This window comes from Equus asinus, chromosome 28, assembly GCF_041296235.1.
Source record: "Equus asinus isolate D_3611 breed Donkey chromosome 28, EquAss-T2T_v2, whole genome shotgun sequence".
Classification (NCBI taxonomy): domain Eukaryota; kingdom Metazoa; phylum Chordata; class Mammalia; order Perissodactyla; family Equidae; genus Equus; species Equus asinus.
The window spans coordinates 22,651,421-22,671,643 of NC_091817.1; the positions used below are offsets into that span (position 1 = coordinate 22,651,421).

Consider the following 20,223-nt stretch of genomic DNA (forward strand, 5'->3'; position numbering starts at 1 on the left):
TAGTCTAATCAGAAAACAGCAAAAAGACTCTCTCCGTTCCAAAGATCACTCTGGGTGTCTGTTGGGACCTCTACGTGACACCTGCAAAAAGTTTACCCTCTTTTGTCTAAACAGCCTGAAATAAACTCTCCGATTACTGATAGCTACAGACTGGAGAAACAACTTGTTATGTAAGGGTTGCTCCCTTCCTGGACTCTAACCTTAGTGCACTGCAAACTTCTCAAAGGCAGGCACAAACAGACAGATGCCTTTAGAGAAGGGGACACTTGGGTCTGGGGTCCTCGAAATAAGCTTGAAAACTTTTAGAGCAGCTCCTAGCCCCACCACTGCTCAGCTGGGGAACTGAGGACAAATCTCTTCTTTCCCTGGGCTTCTATTTCATAAGGTTCTATGCTGTCAGGTTTGGAAGCACCTTAAATTGCATCCAGTCTCCTTTCTGATGCCTAAAAAAACCTTTACAATATTCCTGTCAAGTGACTCAGCCTCCTTTCACACACCTCCAGGGTGAGGGAACCCATTACCTCTAGAGGCAAGGATCTTTGAGCAGAATTTTCTTACATAAACAGACTCCATCCCTCCATAGTCCTTGGCTCTCATTATCCATCCATCCTTCCATTTGTTCAAAACTCCATTTATTCATTCATTCTTCAAACATTTGCCAAATGTTGGGCAGTATGCTAAGTGTTATAAATACAAAGATGAATTCAAAGCATGTGCCGTCTCCTCAAGGAGCTCACTGTGTAGTAGATGAGACAGATGGGCTGTGTGTGGGGGTGTGTGAATTGCAATGTATTGTGAAAGCATCAAAATAGAGGGATACGAAGTGCCTGAGAAAGACAACTAAGAAAGTCTCATTTACCTGCTGGAGACACAAGGAAGATACTCAAAGCCTATTTCATAGATTCACTAAATTTCCAACAATGAGGAATTCATTAAATACACTCTGGTACAGTTGGCTAAGGGCATATGATGCATTTCCTCAAACTAGTGATGAACATCTATATTTATTGACAAGGAAAGGCAGTCATGGTTTATTGTGAAGGGAAGAAAACAGATTACAAAATAGTTATGACTGCTCTTTGGGATACGATTCGGCAGTTCCTCAAAAATTAAACATGCAGTTACCATATTTCCCAGAAATTCCACTCCTACATATGTACCCGAGATAACTGAAGGCATATCCATACAAAAACTTGTATACAAATAACATTATTCCTAATAGTCAAAAGTAGAAACAACACAAATGTCCCTCAACTGATGAACGGGTAAATAAAATGTGATCTATCCACACAATGGAATATTATTCACTATAAAAAGAATGAAGTATGAATACTTGTCACAGCATGGATGACTACTGAAAACTATGCTAATGAATGAATCCAGACACAGAAGGCCACATATTGCGTGATTCTCTTTATAAGAAATGTTAAGAATAAGCAAATCCATAGAGACAGAAAGTGTATTAGATGTTGCTAAGGGCTAGAGGAGAAGAGAATGTGGATGACTGGTAATGGGTGTGAGGTTTTTTTTGGAGTGATGGAAATGTCTTGGGATTAGATAGTGGTATTGCTTTCACAACTTTGGAATGTACTAAAACCACTGAATTGTACTTTAAAAAGGTGAGTTTTATGGTATGTGAGTCATATTTAATAAAATAAAGAAATACTTTCTAAAACTCCAGTCATGTATAATATCCCATTTTATTAAAAATACATATCTTTATTTGCACAGGAAAAATTTCAGAAGGTTATACATCTAATTAGTATTACAATAGCCATTTCTTGCCTGTAGTATTGTGAGAGTTTATACTTATTAGTATTTTCCACTTTTCTTTGTTCAGACGTTCATTTGACAAATATTTATTGAGAGCTCACTGTGTGGCAAACACTGTGCTGTGTTTTGTTTGCAGGATCTCACTTAGACCTCAAATAACCCTGTGAGTTGAGACTATTCCTTCCTGGGGCTCAGCCTGGTCGGGAACTGGCCCACAGTCACACAGTGAGTACGAGGAAGAGCTGAGGATTGAACAAAAGCTGCACAACATTACAACCCATGCTCTCAACCACACTGCTGTGGTGTCAAAACTTTTTGAGAAGCTGACTTTCTCATGGCCTCAGCACATGCTTGGTTCCCCTGTGGGTGAGCTCAGGTGGCCTCTCTCTTCTAGAATCTCCTCCACGTCTGCCCCTTCAAAGGGCTGTACCTTCCTGCTGACACCTCCTGGGTCCTCAGGCTGCCTGGAAGGCTGGTTGGAAACAGGAGTGCTGGGGTTCCTGGGAGAGGTAGTGACCAGGTGGTGGAGGGCTTGCTGTGATGGCTCACACTTGAAGGTCCCCTCTCCCAGTGTGGACTTATCACTGAGACAATGCTGCCCATCTGGGAACGCATGCCCCAGGCCCCTCACATTAACTGGAGTCATGAGATCCGTTCCTGCCAATGGAGAGTGGGCAGATGTGAAGCAGCGCTGTCTCCATGCCAGCGCAGTAAAGAGGCAGCTGTCCCTTCTCCATGCCCACGCTGCTTTCCCAATGTCATTGGCAAGCCTACCCTTGTCCAGGCTGGACCAATATTGACATCAGGGAGAATTGGGTAACCAGCAGCCGTAAAACACATGACAATCCCAGAAAACCTCATGGGTTCTTGGCCGAGGCCATAGGTTATAGCTAAACGAAGCTTCTGGAGAACCAAAATTCAAAAAGAGATGCTCATTTGCACTAATTCTAGACACTGTGGCAGGCTGGTGAGAGGGGAGCCCTGTGGTGGGATGAGGACTTTGTGACAGCATTAGAGTCAGTCCCCAGATCATTGATTCTGGAAAGATTGATCTGTTCTGTGTTCCTCTATTTTATCCAGGAAGGAAACACGAGTCATAAAGAACACCCTAGTGAAGAGCACCCCTATCTCTCTGCATATGGGGTAATCTGGGTGGTCCTCATAGCAGATATCAAGGCTGTTTATAATCACTTAGCATACCACACCCCCTCCCCCCCCACACACTCTCTCTCTCTCTCTCACACACACACACACACACACTCACAGACTCATAAACCTGTTAAGGAATAATAATCACACCTTACCCAGCTCCGGTGGGCTTTGCAACCTGGGAACATAGCCCTGGCTCCTAGTCTATGAAGATTGTAGGGTGCTGACAGCACATATAAAAGGCAGGGATGAATTATTCTCCCAACCCCCCTGTTCAATCACATGCCCACTTTTGATACCAACCAATTCTGCAAAGAGAGGAAGCCACCCCCAGATCTTGCTGTGTCTGGCTGCAGCCTGGAAGCTTTCCTGGCTCATGAAGACTCTGCAGAAGTGATGGGTGAGGCTGGAGTCTATGTAACCTCAGGCCAGACTTCAATTTTATTTAATATGTATAATCTCCCTAGGTCACATTAGATATAAGTGATACAGCTTTTCTTGTTCCAGTGACAGTCAATTGGGATTATTGCTTTTCACTTGGGGAACTCCCTACGTTTTCCCATGTGGAAGTTAATGGTCTGAAGAATAAAATCCTAGAAATTGGCCCTAACTCCTAAGTAGTTGGGAAGGTCTTAGGAGAGAAGACAGGTCTGGTTGCTCCACATTAGGTCCCCTAAACTTCTCCATCTCCATCAATTTCCTCAACAGATATATGAAGAGCACATCTAGAACAAGCACTGAACTAGCATGAGCCCCCGTCCTACTGGGCCCTTCACTTGACTTTGTCTATTGATCATGGGATTAATCAGGCAGAGCCTTCATGGTGGAGAACACTGCACTGGAAGCCCAGAGGTGAGGGAGCCTCACTGGGTGACATTCGGGGATCCTTTCTGGGAATGAGGTGATTAGAGGCAGGAATGGCTATGGGTGAGGTGACCTCTCATGCACTGTTCACCCTGGATGAATATTCTGTGAATCTAGAATTCTAGTGATACCGACCCTGGTATCAGTTTCCCCACATTAAACCCAGCATATATGGGGTTAAAACCAAAACACTCATTCCCTGCTTACTCTCTGGCTTCCTGGCTCCAGAATCCGCTATCCTCCATGGAGACAGACACCGTCAAGGACAAGCACCTGGACCATCTCCTCCCCACAAAGAGATACGGGCTGGTGGGAAAGCTGCTGACCAGCAAGGTCACGGGCTCCCTCCTCTCTGCAAGTAGTCTCAAGGCCAAAGACAGGCTGGTGGGAAAGCTCCGACCAGCAAGGTCACGAGCTCCCTCTTCTCTGCAAGTGTCTCAAGGCCAAAGACAGGCTGGTGGGAAATCTCCAACCAGCAAGGCCATATGCTCCCCCTCCCCTACCCAAAGCCCCAAATAAAAACCCTTCCTTTTAGCTTTTCGGGGAGTTTGGGATTTCACCATTAGCTGCCCTCCCTCCTTGCTCAGTGCTGTGCAAAATAAAGTTCCTACTTTCTTCCACCACCCCCGGTGTCAGAGATTGGCTTGCTGCGCAACGGGTGAGCGAACTCACTTCAGGTTCGGTAACACTAGGACATTTTCCACAGCAGCCTAGACATAAGCAGTGTTTCTGGAGCCTCAGTTATTCTCATAATAACATGCCTTTTTTGCCATTATAGCATATCATCTCTACTATTATGAGCAGTTTTCTTAAGTGGATTAATTCTTTTTACGTTAACATGCTCTTTCTGAAAGGAACTTTTACACCATTTCCATAAATGGAAGACCTGAGTAACTTGCTGTGAATGATAGGTGTCAAACAAAATTAAACTGAATCAATTTTAAAGAGCTTATTGGCTTTACTCAATGATTCATGAATTGGGGAGCATCCCACCTAGAAGTTAGAAGGGAGCTCTGAAGAGCTGTACAAAATGAAAGACTTCTATAGGTGGAAGAGGTGGGACAAGGAAGCTACTAGCAAAGAGTGGATTGTCTGTGGCAAGCTCAATTTTCTTTCGGTGATGGCAGGGGTCTATCAGGCAGATTACCTCACTAATATGACCAGGTAATTCCAGATTGACTGGTTTAAGATTCTGCTCCTGGGAGAGATTGAAACTGCACTTATGTTAGGTATTAAGCCTCAGTTTGGTGATGTGAGCTTAATACAAGTGATTCAATTTGGAGTTTCTTGTCTCTCTCTCGCTCTTTTTTTTTTTTTTAAACAATTTTCCCTTTTGATCAGACTCTCAGCTTAACTGAGAGATGTGATCAAAATCTAAGGCATTAGCGCCACTCCCAGCTACCATCTGAAGTTCTTACAGTTTTTGCTGATCCTCTGTGTGGTATTCAGAGGTCATAACTTCAAGTTCACATATTTTTAGTCTGTCATTCTCTTTGTTCCTTTTCTGATGTTCCAGTCTTAGGGATCATTTGCTTGGTGGTTAGCTGCTGCAAACGCGTATTTAAAGCTTTTGAGAGAATGCGGTGCACCAGGGAGATTACTGTGATTATTGTAACCAGGGTAATTCTCAATGTCTAGAGTGCACCTGGGAGCCATGATCCCAAAGACCCAAACCGTCAAAATCAAATAAGTCAAAGAAAGACCCTGTTGAAGGAGTCCCTTTCTTAAGCCAAGTGCCTTGTTCAGTGATTTTATGTAGCTGAGTTTCAACTTCCCTGGAAATGTTAATTCAGGGGCAGCGTGTGGTGTTGGCCACAGGACAGATACCTTCTTGTTCAGCTAAAAGTTAATCAAGGCCTATCTTATTATCAAGAACAACCTTGACCAGAGTCTAGGGATTGTTTTTGTGTGTGTGGCTGTTGATTTAGCAGCAGATTCTGCAATACTTTCAAGAATTAAAGAGAAGTTCCTGATCATAACCTCGCTTGTAATCACTCCTAACCTAGGAAGTAGGGACCTGCCAAAGGAAGTGAATCATGAACACATCCTGGTCGATCCTTTCTAACTTGATGTCAATTCTGTGGAGTTTACCAATGAGGTGTTTAGGTTGATTGTGGACATTTGGGGCACAGTTAGATAAACTAAGAGGCATTTCCCAGTTATGTGCCAGCCATCTAGGCATTCATAGACCTAAGGAGAGTGATAACCACGACAGACAAAGATAAAACCAGTTGAGGCACAAGTCTTTCTCACTAAGATGGCACTGTTAGTGGATTCATTTGCAGGCATTGTTGTATTTGCCTGTTCAAACCAGGAGTCAGTTAGGTTTTCAGCCCATTCAGGAAGTAAAGCTCCTTGCTTGAGATAAAAGGTTGTTCTAAATTCTTTGAAAAGATGGTTACTGCTGGTGAGATCTTTTGTGATTGTGGGCAGATCTGATGTAGATAATCACAGAAGGTCAGGGTGCAAATGTGCTATGATTTGCATGGGTATTTGTGTCTAATTGGGAAGGTATTGTTATAATTGGAGAAACACAAAAACAAGGCCCTGGGTGTTCTAGCCATAAAAGTCGGACTCTGTGACTCCCAAGGGGAGTCAATTATAGTTATGGTGACAATGGGAATAGAAGCAGCATTGGCCACAGGGAGGACCAGGGATTTTCCTTCGTCATGGACAGATTGAAGTTGTTAGCGACAAATCCAGCAGTCTGAAAGGTTACTCCCCTTTAGCCATGGCCTGGGAGATACAGATGATGGCATTACGTATCCAGATCAATGCCAGAGTAAAGGAAAGAAAGAGAAGAAATGGTTTCATGTTTAGTTAAAGTATGAAGTCTTGATCTGGCATCTGGGTAGAGGCAGTCTACCTCAACATCAGCTACTTGTCTGCCTAGTCAATGTGATTTGGAGGTCTCCTGCATTTGTACAGGACCAGGTGCAGGGGAGCCTTCTTCAGCTGTGAGATGTGTACCCAAGGCTCAAGGCCTTCTAGTTTTGCAGCAGTGTCCATGGTCAGGAGCACTTGGTAAGGCACTTCCAGTGAGTCTCACTTTTGCAAAAACATCAGAGTAAAAAAATAACTGTCTTTGAACGACAAAAGATTTAAAAATGCCTATTGTTAAAGATCTGATGATAGTTCATTTGATAAGGAAAGGTAGTTATTTCTGTGATATCCAATACTTTAAGATAATAACTGGAATTATGACTAATGACATTATACCAGGATATATCAGATCAGATACCAGGAATTTCATACAGTTTCTGGAACACATATAGCATATACTTATGCAAATACAGCATAAAGAAGGCTTAGTACTACTTCTTATTTGACAATGCTTCCCATGTAATTTAACACGTCAAATCAGCCTAATTAGTTTAATATCTCTCTTTCTATAAGGAGAGAGAATAATTCTTTTGAGATGTTCCAGGGGCCCTTTGGAAAACCCCGAAGTTAGTTCTAGGTCAAAAAGCTTTATGTGGAATTTGAGTTTTGGGAAATTTGTCAAAAATATCAAAAGGTTATAAAACACTTGGTCAAATAGGATCATAGGTGACTGTGGAGCAATACTTAGTTATCCATTTAACCATAGTGATGACACAACACAGGCAAATACAGAATGTTAAGTAGTTAAAAAAAACCTTAGCTCTTTTAATAAAGAAGACTCCATTTTCTGAAGTAATCAAAAACTTGATTAAAAACAGCATCAAACACAGAAAATTATTTTGATAAAACACAAAATCTTTGTTTGTTAGGCAGATTACTTTAAAAAGCAAAGAAAGACCTTTCACAATCTCTCATCAGGAGCAGACCAACAGTCCAAGAAAACTTTGTCCTTTTGGCATATAAAAGGAAATTAAGTTCCAGTTTTCTAAAAAACAAAATTCAACTGATTAAATTTTAAAGATCTTATTGTCTTTATTCAATGATTCGTGAACTGGACAGCATTCCATTTGAAGATAAAAAGAAACTCCTAGGAGTTGTACAAAATGAAACACTCAGTTGGGCAGAAAGTAGCAGGACAAGGAAGTTACTAGCAAAGAGTGGATTGTTTCAGGCAGAGTTATCTTCCTTTGGAGGATGGCAAAGAGCTATCAGGCAGATCACCTCACTAGTCTGACCAGATAATTCCAGATTGACTGGTTTAAGGTTCCATCCTGGAAAAGGTTGAAATGGTAACTAACTTAAGTATTAAATCTGAGTTTGGTGATGTGGGCTTAATACAAGTGACTCAATTTGGGATTTGCTGTCTATTTTTTAACAATTTTCCCCTTTTGATCAGACTCCCAGCTTAACTGAGAGATGCGATCAAAATTGAAGGCATTAGTGTCACCCCCAGCTACTGCTCTGAAGTTCTCACAGTTTTTGCTGTTCCTCTTTGTGGTATTCACAGGTCATGACTTCAGGTTTCTATTTTTTAAGTTGGTCATTATCATCTTTCCTTTTCTGATGTTCAAGTCTTAGGGAGATCATTTGCTTGTCTGTGAACATCCCTTGAAAGCTTTTGAGAGAATACAGCACACCTGGGAGAGGATTACAATAATTATAAATGGAACAATTCCTAGTGTCTGAAGTGCCCTTTGGATCTGTGGTCTCCAAGACCTAAACCAATCAAAATCAAATAAATCAAAGAAAGGTTCATTGAATAAGTCAATTTCTTAAGCTAAGTGGCTTGTTCAGTAATCTTATGTAGCTGAGTCTCAACTTCCCTAGGAGTGTTAATACAGATGCAACAAGAGGAGTTGACAAAATCACAGATACCTCCTTGTTCAGTTAAAAGTTAATCAAGGAATATCCTATTATCAAGAACAACCTTAGCCAGAGAGTCTAAGGGTTTGTGTGTGTGTGTGTGTGTGTGTGTGCAGCCATTGCTTTAGCTGCGGATTCTGCAATATCTTCAAGAGTTAAGGAGAAGTTCCTGATCATAGCCTCATTTGCACTTGCTCCTAGCCAGGGGAGCAGTAATCTAACAAAGGAAGCTAATTCTGAATCAATCATGAATGTCTCAAGGTAATTTCCATTTGGCTCTGTGGCTCATGACTGAAAAAAGTGATGTCTGTGGAAGCCAGTAAAATTTAAGGGTCTATAGACCACACAGGTGGCTTTATTCTGGTTAGCCTTGACTTGTGTCCCTTTTCTTGTGCAGAGCATGCACATAAATTGGTTCCTTAGTTTGGGATTTTTAACCAGAGACAGGCAAATGGACCCCCCAGGGTTAGGGAGTCTGGCACAATAGAGAGGGAGTTGTTTGTTCCTGAGAAACTGAGGCATTGGAAATTAGGGAGAAGTTTGTGGTGGGCAGAACTATAGAAACATCAGCATTGTGGCAAGTCCAACCGTTCTTTGGAAGTTGGATTACCCCCTTTGCAATGGCCTGAGAGGTGCAAACAATAGCATTATCTCTCCAGGCCAGAGCAAGGCAAAAGGTTGACAAAAGAATCATAAAAGACCTCCACAGTGTAAGAATTAGGAACAGGACAGTCAGAGACAGAAGAAGGAATGGAAAGAAACTTTCTTGATCTGAAGACTTGGGAGGAAGCAGTCTACCTCAGTGTTGGCTACTTTCCCTCCTAGTCAATTTGATCTTTAGGTCTCCAGCTGGCGTGCAGTTCCTAGAATCTGAAGGAGCTCTTTTTAATTGGGAGATGTGGTTCCAAGGTTCAAGTCCCTGAAGTCTGGCTTCCATCTGTGTAGTGAGGAAGACCTGGTATTGTCCCTTCCTAGGAGATCTTAGGGCAGTCTTTGTTCTTAGTGATTCCAAATCAGAAGAGTAGGAGAAAATTGAAAATGTTAAGTTGGAGATTCATAGCCAGGTATTTGAGGCAACTAGAAGAATTCAGGATTCAGTTCAATTTACAGGTATATAACAAAACCTCAAAGATAATTAACAGGATTAGAATATATTATCCAGAAAGGTACGAACAAAATTTTTCACTCTTCAGTACCCCTGTTTTTCTCTCTTTTTTTTTTTTTACCAAAGACAATCACAGAAAAACTAATTTGTTTGCAATAAACTCAGCCTGATTATTTGCATAAGCGTCACAAGAACAATGGTAGACCATATAAGCTCTTTTCAAGACTGCTTGCTGAAACTTTTCATAAGGATTCTCAGTTTGGTCTCTTAAAAGAACTCTGAGATCAGAAAGCCAAGCCAAGATTTTGCCTGCCATACCTGTGGTTTGGGTAAGTTCCTCTTCTCAACGTACACAAAAATATCCTGAGGTTCCTGGGGCTGCCAGGAAGTGACCTTCATTACTCATCTGCTAGGGATACCAGGAACCCTGTAAGCAAGGTACTGGGTCAAATTTTTCAAGGGGCTTTATTAGTTCCATTAAGTCAATCTCCATTCCTCAACACTCTCTGGTCATATCTGAGTCTATGTACATCTCTCTCAAATGTGACATTCCAGTCAAAGCCTTGTTAATTTAACAAATGTTTCCAATTGTGTTCTGTTGCAAGGAAAACGGATTCTTATTGAAATTATGTAAATAAGTAATTGTATTGCCATGAAAAGAATGTTCAAGATTTTCCAAATTCTGGAGGGGCCAGGTGGGGAGAAAAAGTAAATGTTTTATCTTTGTTTACAAAGCTATACTCTTCCTAATTGCTGTAAGTCATAGATAGCTTAAGAGAAAAGTTCCCTTAATTCTGGAAAAACAAAACATTAAGAACCAGCAATCTTTCAAAACAGGATAATAAAAAAATTATAATTATCCTCCTTAATTAATTTAATCCCATGTCATTAATACTTGTTCTGTTTGAATCAAGTTTTTCCATTAGTACTGGAAATTCTTCCCCAGTTCAGTTATATGATCTTGAAGCTATCAGAAACTTGTAATTGTCAAAGTCCTTTCCATGAAACAGCTTGAGGATGAGCACTTTGCAGGATCACCTTTGCAAATGCACCAGAGTAAAACAATAATTGTATGTGACAAAAGACTTAAAAATCGTCATGGTTAATTGTCTGATGAGAGTGCATTATAATGAAATTGACAAAGAAATATGGTTATATCTATGACATACAACATTTTAAGATAATAGCTAGAATTATGACTGATGTCATTATAGCAGGATGTACTAGAATTTTTGGAGTTTCATACAATTTGTGAAAGACTTACATTAATAAAGATCTATATAAAAATAAGATAAAGAAAGTTTACCATTACTCCTAATAAATTAAGGTTATCTACTCAGATGGTTAAAGCTTTTTAGTATATTTGTGGAGAAGACACTTAAGATTTTTCATTTGTGTAAGTTCCAAATAACATTTTCCCTTTTGTTTTCCTTCTCATAAGAATTATCTCCCTCAAGTTTGTATTTCAAAGAGATGACCTAAATAAGTGTATCTGGAAAAGACCAGGGAGGATATCTACATCTTAAAGGCAAAGGGAAAGAATTCAGGTTCCTCCAAGAAAGTCTTTTGTTTCCTAAAGCCAGAATTTTTCCAATACTTATAAGCCTCTTGAAACAAATAGAGGAGGTTCTGGGATTGGTAAAAAGGGTAGGTGGACTTTGAATTGTGTCTAGAGTTGCATTTCTGTTTTTTAAACATGTGAAGATAAGAACAGTTGACTTAATGTCTCAAAGAATTGGTTTGCAGCCTAAATAATAACAAAGGGCTGATCTCCCCATCCAATCATATTATCTTCAATTTTCTTTCTTTCTTTTTTTTCATCAGGGAAAAGATTTTTTACTAAGATGGAAATCAAAAACGTTCTATATTCTGGGTTTAGAGTTGTTTGTCCTTAAAACATTTTAGTAAATCCTTTGACTAATGCTTTGGAAGGTTTTTCTTTTCCTCTGGGTACATAGTATTATTATAACTCAGGGTGAAAGGCCTAAAAAAAATTCCTATCATGCTCTGAATATCAGCTTCAAATTTGGCCACCTCCTCACCACAGAGCTACTTAAGTCTTTTCAAACATCTGGTCTGTTTCTAGCCAGGACAAACACTAAATATTTCTGGCAGGTATTGAACAGCCCCATGGACCCAAGAGACATCCCCAAAGAGGGTGAAAAGATATTTTTCCCTCTCTCAACCAGGCACTACAGACAGAGATTTTGGAGAGTTTACTCTAGTAAAACTCTCATGCTGTGCTGGCTTCTGCCAGATTTACCAGGGTCCTATCCACAGGCTTCAGTATCTACCAAAATTTGGCAAGGTTTTACACTAATTTTAACCTTAGTTTCCCTTGGATGTTCAAGGGAATAACATAGAAGTTTACCAGAAAATTCCTCAGAGCCCCATCAACCCTACAAGGGGCCCACATGGAGGCCCTCCTTCCTGAGTAGATATGGGGGTGTCTGTAAGGCCACCAACCTGATGCACCTTTATTTACAACCATGCAGTCTCATCAGATTGGGAAGATAATTCAGACAGAGGATTCCTAGAATGAGTACTCAAATAAAGGAGGATAGAAGGGAGCCATAGATTTATGTGTTATAGACAGTAAGACTGTCTATAAGAGTCAGTCTTATAGTCTTTTGTTTTAGTACCTTTTATGTCTTTAATTTTTTATTAGGCTTTGCAATGAAGCTATTTCGGAATTTTGAAGCTTTTTGGAGACTTTTGTATACCACTTGAAGTAGGTATCCTATTCAGTCTGATTTGGGATCCCCTGCTTTCAAGTGCACTTCTTAGATGATCTTATCTAATTGGAATGTTCCTCATAATGGCCGTTTTAATTCTGGTTTGTAATTACTTTCAGGCTGGAAGCAGTTTGGAAGGACTCTAGCTAAAAATGGAGTTTAACCCACTTTCCTGTCCAGATACATCTAGTTGCAAATGGTGTGCAACCCACATTTCCTTCTGGCCATATTTTGGGGCCCCATCTTGACAGTTACCAAACCGAGTTCTTACAAACTTTAGTAAGATTTTGCCATTTTGTAGATATCTGCATCTGTCAGGACCACAGTTCTTCCCATAAAATAAGCAGGTGTACCAGAAGGTGGTACACTCAGCACTTTGGAACTTAAGGGTCCCATTTCTTTAACTAAATCTTGGATCTCTCAGACCAAATTAATACCTAAGAGGGAAACATGCTGAGTTGAGGACTCTGAGTTGTGGTGTTTTATAGTGTGCCTCATTGCGCAGAAATTTTCTGGAGGTTGGCAGGCAATGTAGCGTCAATATAGTCTGTTCCATGACCAACTTATCCTAAAAAAGGAAGCTTCGAGTTAGGGGGTGAGTGCTCTAACAGCTTTCAAGTACTCCACTCATGCCCACCGATTTTGTGGCTTTTGGCTTCTGAGGTTCCCATTAGCAATAGCCTTTGTCTCATGTGCACATTAACAGAAACCAACAGTAAACAAAGAAACAGGGCTGTGGACACCAACAATAACCAAAGAGATGGCACTACGGATATGCCACACACAAAAAAATAGACTTTCTTCCTCTTGAGGCTCAGATCACTGGGGAGAAATCTCATTGTAGCCACCCTCCTCAAAGCCCTCGATGCTTTCTTGTAATTAGGTGGTCAGACTCCCTAGGGTCGATCTGGTCCTAGGACTGAGTGAGGGAGAGCACCTGCGGGAAATTTGAGCTGGGGTGAGTCATGGAGGGGAGCACTGCCCCAGGGGCGTAAGTGGTCATCCTGCATGGCACTAACCACTGGCAGTCAGGTCATCTGCATCAGGCGATCACGCGGGGCTGCCTAGTTTAGCTCCTGCTGTGTAAGAATGTACTGTGAGAGTGGAGTAAACTGTGGGAGCAAATGGGCCCAGAATTTCAGAGGTTTATTTCCTGCTTATGTAAAGTATTGGAGAGCTCTTTAGGTCTCAAAGTGGCTGTCCTCCACATGGTCATTCAGGGATCTAACCAAGAGGTCAGCAAACTTACTCTGTAAAGGGCCAGATGGTAAATATTTTAGGGTTTGTGGGTCATATATACTCTGTGGCAACTTCTCAACTCTGCTGTTGTAGCAAAAACAGCATAGACAATTCCCAGGCAAATGACAATGGCTATATTTCAATAAACTTTATTTTAAAAGCAGATGGCAGGCCAGATTTATCTTATGGACCATAGTTTTCTGACCACTAATCTAGATCATAGCAGCTTTGCCATCTTTAACTCATGATTTCTAATGTTGTTACAGGTGTTGAGTCCAGCCAGCTGAGGAGGGGAGGAGCATAAAGAAATGAACATGGTGCACTGGGGTGCATTGTGGGGTCAGATGTGGATGTGGCCCTCCTCACTTCCTCTCACATTCCACTGGAAAGAACTTAGCCACATGGTCAATCTAATTGCAAGGAAGGCTGGGAAATGTGGTCTGGTTGTGCGTTACAGAAAGTAAGACAGTGTTTAACGGACAGCTAGCAATTCCTGCCACAAATAATACCCATTGAATTATAGATTTGATATTAGGGATGTTTTTGCTAATACGTAGCAAAATAAATATGTAACCACTATAAAATGCTTTGAAGTTTGTTTGCACGTCATCTAAAACAATCTTGCATAAGTCTGGGAGTAAGTGTGGTACACTTTGGTAAACACTGAGCTTTTTTAGGGGAGTTGTTGGGGGAGTAGTGGAAGGACTGGTACATGCAGCCAGGGCCAGAGGCTGAGAGGGAAGAGAATTGGGCTTCAGGTTGGTGAGAAATGTCCAGAGTCCAAGGGCACCTGGAGGGAAGAGGAGAAGGGGCAGGGAGCCATGGGGGAAGGGGCTCCTTCCTGCCCATCTGAGGTGGGGTCCTATGGGCTTGATGGGATAGAAACAAAATCAGCAAAGAAAAAAGTGCTGGCCCCAACTTCTGTTCTGCCTGTGAGTTAATCATTTCAGTCAGATTCCTTAGGTAATGGATTGTATTTTTCCCCTTTCCAAATGTTACAGGGAAAAGGGACAACAATAAATGGTATTGGTTTGTAATTTAAGTATTTTGTTTGGTTCTCTTTTCCTTCCAAGTCTTACAGTATCACATCACCAGCGCCCCCTGCCCCCCCACCCCGGAGTTCCCCGCCCACCCCTGGGCGCCCCCTGCGCCCCCCCCACCAACCCCACGACCCCTGCCCCGGAATCTCAGATGGTGGGAAACTTTCTGTTTCCCCTTTTCTAACGCTTCCCTCTGCTGGACACGAGGAGACTCACAGGCCAATCGGATTTGTGTTGTCTCCAAAGTTTTCTTCTGGTTTGATTTAGTGATTCAGGTTCAAGATTATTGGGGAAAAACAAAGATTTTCTGTAAAAAAGAAAATTGTTTAATTTACAATAAAAAAGTCATTAAATATTTTATGTTTTACAATGATGGAAAAGCAGAGGTGACTGTGAAAGACATGTACCTGTGATGCTGAGGAGGATGAAGTGATGTGACCCTTTAGGGAAGTGAATATGTGGAACACAAGGAGACAGTTTAAAAAGGGCGTGAACTTTGACCCAGTCAGTCTCCTCCTGCAAATCCAGATGCAAGAAATAATTTTTAAAAGTAAAAGTACTCATTCCCAAAGTTGCTCATCAAAGTATGCCCATAAATGTCCAGGAGCAGCAGGTGGCTAAAGAGATTGTGATGGATCCATAGCATAAGATATGAAACTGGATTTTTTTAGACGATCCTCTAGCAACGTTGAAATATATATGCCATGCTATTAATACTCAGCAATTCTTAATCAGGGATGTGCATCAGATACCTACAAACTAGAAATACACATTTCCAGCTCCCTTCCAAGAAGATTCTGTTTGGTCGGACTGGGGAGTGGCCTGGGCCTTGGAATTTAGGAAAAGCCTTCCAAGGGAGTCTTCTATCTACACCCCAGAGAAAATCCTGAATTTAATGAAAAAAAGCAGAATGTCAAGTGGCATTTATATTTCAACTTTAACTCGATGAATCATCTCATTGCATGTGGATGCGAACAAGGAGGGAAGACAGCCACGTATCTGGATGACTTAGAAATATGCTCCCTCTTGCAAGACACCTATTAAAATTAGACCCATATTTGAGGATGTGGGACTGGGAGTAGTATATAAATAATACATGTAATATCTTTTAATATGCTAGTAATTTAGAAAATGAGTGTGGCATTTTATACATGTTAGTTTTGCCAAATACCAGTGTAGACCTTAGCCTTCTGCAGCTGCAGAGGAAACTGAATTCCCAGCTTGCCTGCACTTGGTCTGGTCTCTCTTCCTAGAGCCTTACAGTGCCCCAAGCATCCCCGATCCTCCCCTCCCACAGCCACCTAAGCCAGAGACAATCAACAGCTTTGGACCATCTGCTGAGGGAGGCAGGCAGCGCGGCAGGAAGAGTCCTGCTCTGGAGAAACAAGAGACTCAAGGTCTGGTCTGGACTTGCTGCTAACTCAGTGAGTGATGCTGGGTGACTCCCTTCACCATTCCACAGATTACTGTAAAATTAGAGGTCAGGGGTCCAAACTTAAATATCTTCAGAGATCTGGGAATATCAGGGAGTGCAATAGGCCGGGCAGAAGACAATGGGGATTAGTGAGGACTGCGGAAAGTTGAGACCACATGCTTTTGTAAAGGGGGCAGATCCTGCAGATCAGTTGTCTCTGAGGGTCACTGAGAATAGTTGTACAAGTTGTGCACTGTACAAGGGCACTACTTCTGAGGTGTCATTCATACCATAGATGTAGCTATTTATCAATGACAGTTTCCTAGAAGAAGTCTGTAGAGGGATTTGAGGCACAAATGTGCTGTATGGACTGTCAGAAACCCTGGTTGCCATGTGGGAATGCAGCTTTAATGTTGCCAGATTTTTTTTTTCTGGAGAAGCTGAAAATATGACAAATTCCTCTACTTTAAAGTTAGCTGGAACCTAATTCCAAAATATTTTGGATATCATATGGGCTAAATAAAACACTCCATGGGGCCAGATTCAGGTGTGATTGGCGATTTCTGACCCGGATGACTTTGAAGTTACTGACATCCCAGAAACCCTCCTCCTCTGTGCTCCTCATGTGTAATCTTGTAGCAATTACAAAGAAGAACTAATTAACGTGGTAAAGTACATGGCCATGACATGGATTACATGAACATGATAGGGGTGATGTGGACGTAAGAAATACAAGTGCATCCTTTGAATGAAGATACGTACAGCTTTCTGATTGCATATCATTTAGTTAACTTTAATTCATTTTTCTTAACATAAATCTTATTTCTCCAGAGAAAACCTCCCAAGACTTCAATCGAAGTTAGGTTCCCCTGTTACACTTTCTCAAAACACCTTACTTTTCCTGAGTGAACTTACCAATTTTACATCATAAGATGTTCGCTTGTGTGAATGTTTCCTTTCTGTCTGTTTGCTCACCATTGGGTGGAGGGCATTTCTTCACTCACCATTGCATCCCCAGTGAGGACATGTCTGGAGCATATCAGACGCCCATTGTAGATTTATTGAATGACAGATTAATGTCGACCCCATCTGGGAAACTTCTTTTCTCCTCAGTGTTTCTGAACTGACCTTGCTGCCTGGCCTTCGACTTCTGGATTCCTGACCTTGGAGACATCTGACTTCTATGGCTGAGCAGGAGGCTCTCCAGCATGCCTCCCTCCCCCACATAACTCCTGAGCCAGAGAAGAGCCCAGCTCAAGCCAGTGATGTTCAGGACATCCGTGCTTGGCTTGTGGCTGAAACCCACCTGGATTGGGGCTGGAGGACTCATATTTCACTAACACACACAGACAGCTTCTCTGATAGAAAATCCAATTCATCATGGATTCTGTGGATGGGGAGAGTTTTCAGGCCAAAATAAATTTTATTCCCTGTGCATATTTTACAGTCTGATTTTATTTCCTATGAGTAACAGGATCATGATTATGCCCACTAATAACCCAGCCCTCCTGCTTCACCGTAGAAATCTGGTAGCCTTCCAGGCAAACTGCATTTTTTGATGTTGAAAAGAATTCCCTAAGAATCATCCCCAAGTCCATAAAAGATCAGCAAAAGCAGCTGATTCCACAAAGTAGCTAAACTTAGAATGAAGCTAATGATTGCAGGAGAAATTGCAGAAGGAGAAGGAAAACCGAAATCGCGCAGAAGTAACTTCTCCAGGAGCAAAAGAGAAAAAGGAAGGCAGGAGCAGAGACAGCAAGACTAAGGAGGAGAGAGGACTGAGGAGCGCTCTGGAAGTGGACATTATCAGGGGGAGGGTTTCCGTCCAAAACTCCATCTCCAGCTCCTTCAGACTCTGTCCCAGGCTCGGGTTCAAGTCCATCAGCAGGTACCACTTGGTTTTCCCCGCGGTTACCAGCCTCAGAGGTAACCATGGTTACCAGCTTCTTGAGCGCCCTCTGAAGGCAGGCTAGACAGGTACAAAGATTTAAGCAGACTTTTTACATACTCAGTATAATACGGACACACATTTTTCATCTTCCCTTTTTTACTAAAATTGTATATGGGAGATAGTTCTATATTGTCTCCTATAAACTACTTATTGTCATTTATTTTTCTATAAATATATAATATATAAATGTATTTATATGCAATTACATATAAATGTGTAATTCATGTATCAGTACTCTACTGATGGATCTTTACATTGTCTCCAATTGTTTGATGGTAAAAGCAATGCCTTAGTGTACATGTATATTATTGCCCATGTGGAAGTATAATGGCTCAAAACAATCCCAGAGGTTGAATTGCTAAAGACCGTGCATTTTACATTTTGAAAGCATTTTCTATAAGGTTATATAAGGTTGTCTGATTCCTCACACCTGCTTGAATGCATTAAGTAAAATGTATTGTTCTTCTCAGCCTTGATCCATGAAAAATGATTCCTCAGTCAGGGTTAGTTTGCAATTTTCTCGTTACGAGAGATTGAGTGGATTTTCATGTTTAAAAGCTAATCATGTTTCTTTTCCATAAACTATCTATTTATATCTGTTACCCAATATTCAAGTGGTTTGGTTTTTTCTCATTGATCTTTGGAGCTTTTTAGATATCACAGAATTTAACCCTTTGATATACCCATTGTTCCTTTTTTTCCAGTTGGACAGTCCATGTGTCCATCACTGAGTACAGGCTCAGTGATGGTTGCTGAATAATAACAAGAGTAACATTTACTAAGCATTATTTAATGCTTATGACCACCTAGGAAGTAGTTGTGTTTTCATCTGTATTATAAGATGAGAATGAATAAATGTAATAAAGAACAAACCACAGTGCACAAACATACTCTATGGGAGAAGCTCTGTCCTCAAGTTAAGAGGCCAGGATGAACTCTTTAAGAACCTGTTTTGTGTAACTTTTTAACTAGATATTTTAGTGATATCTCCTGTGTGCAGTTCCTATCATTTTTCTATTGATAACTTCATCTGATTAGCTTATTATTGTAGGCACAGAACAGCCCATAAATTCAGGAATAAATGAACTAACCTCACTAGTGACAGTTGGCAAGCATTTACGTTAGATCACCTGGGTCCAGCTTGGTTTTTTTGAGATTTTTCTTGATTGTTGAGGTGTGCCTGTATTGCTATAAATTTCATGCTTAGTACTGCTTTTGCTGTATCCCATAAGAGTTGTATGTTGTGTTTTCATTTTCGTCTGTCTCTAGGTATTTTTTTATTTCTCCTTTGATTTTTTATTGATCCAATAGTTGTTCAGTAGCATGTTGTCTAGTTTCCACATATTTCTGACTTTCCCAGCTTTATTCTTGTAGTTGAGTTCTAGTTTCATAGCATTGCGGTCAGAAAAGATGCTTAGTATGATTTGAGCCTTCTTAAATTTATTGAGGCTTGCTTTGTTTCCCAGAATATATTTTCACTTTGAGAATGTTCCATGTGCACCTGAGAAGAATGTGTATTCTGCTGTTTTTGGATGGAGTGTTCTATATATATCTACTAAGTCCATTTGGTTTAGTGTTTCATTTAAGGTCATTGTTCCCGTATTGACTTTCTGTGTAGATGATCTACCCATTGATGTAAATGGGGTGTTGAAATCCCCTACTGTTACTGTGTTGCTGTAAATTTATCTCTTTAGGTTTGTTAATAGTTGCTTTATATACTTCGGTGTTCCTGTGTTAGATGTATATGTATTAATAAACATTATGTCTTCCTTATGGAATGCCCCTTTTATCATTATATAATGCTCATCTTTGTCACTTAATTTCTTTTTTTATTTTGAAGTCTGCTTTTCCAATGTTAGTGTGGCTACACCCACTTTGTTTTGCCTGCCATTTGCTTGGAGTATCATCTTCCATCCCTTTACTCCGAGCCTGTTTTCCTTTGGAGTTGACATGTGTTTCCTGGAGACAGCATATTGGTGAGTCTTGTAATCCATTTACATTTAGAGGGATATTGGTATATGAGGGCTTAATACTGCCATTTTATGTCTTATTTTCTGCTTATTCTATATTTCCATTGTTTCTTTTTCCTTGTATTTCTAACTATCATTTCTGTTTGGTTGTTTTCTGTGGTAGTTTTCTCTTTATTTATGCTTTGTGACTCTGCTCTGATTTTTTTTTTTTTGTGGTGACCATGAGGTTTGTATAAA

At 40.9% G+C, this 20,223-nt stretch overlaps 1 long non-coding RNA gene across 1 annotated transcript; it reads left to right on the forward strand.

The window, feature by feature from the left end:
- The first annotated feature begins 1,900 nt into the window (after window positions 1–1,900).
- LOC139042339 (uncharacterized) lies at window positions 1,901–19,744 on the forward strand. Its single transcript, XR_011498975.1, has 5 exons — window positions 1,901–1,998; window positions 3,631–3,774; window positions 4,015–4,444; window positions 13,878–14,071; window positions 17,179–19,744. It is a non-coding gene; the product is annotated as an uncharacterized lncRNA (long non-coding RNA).
- The last annotated feature ends 479 nt before the right edge of the window (window positions 19,745–20,223 follow it).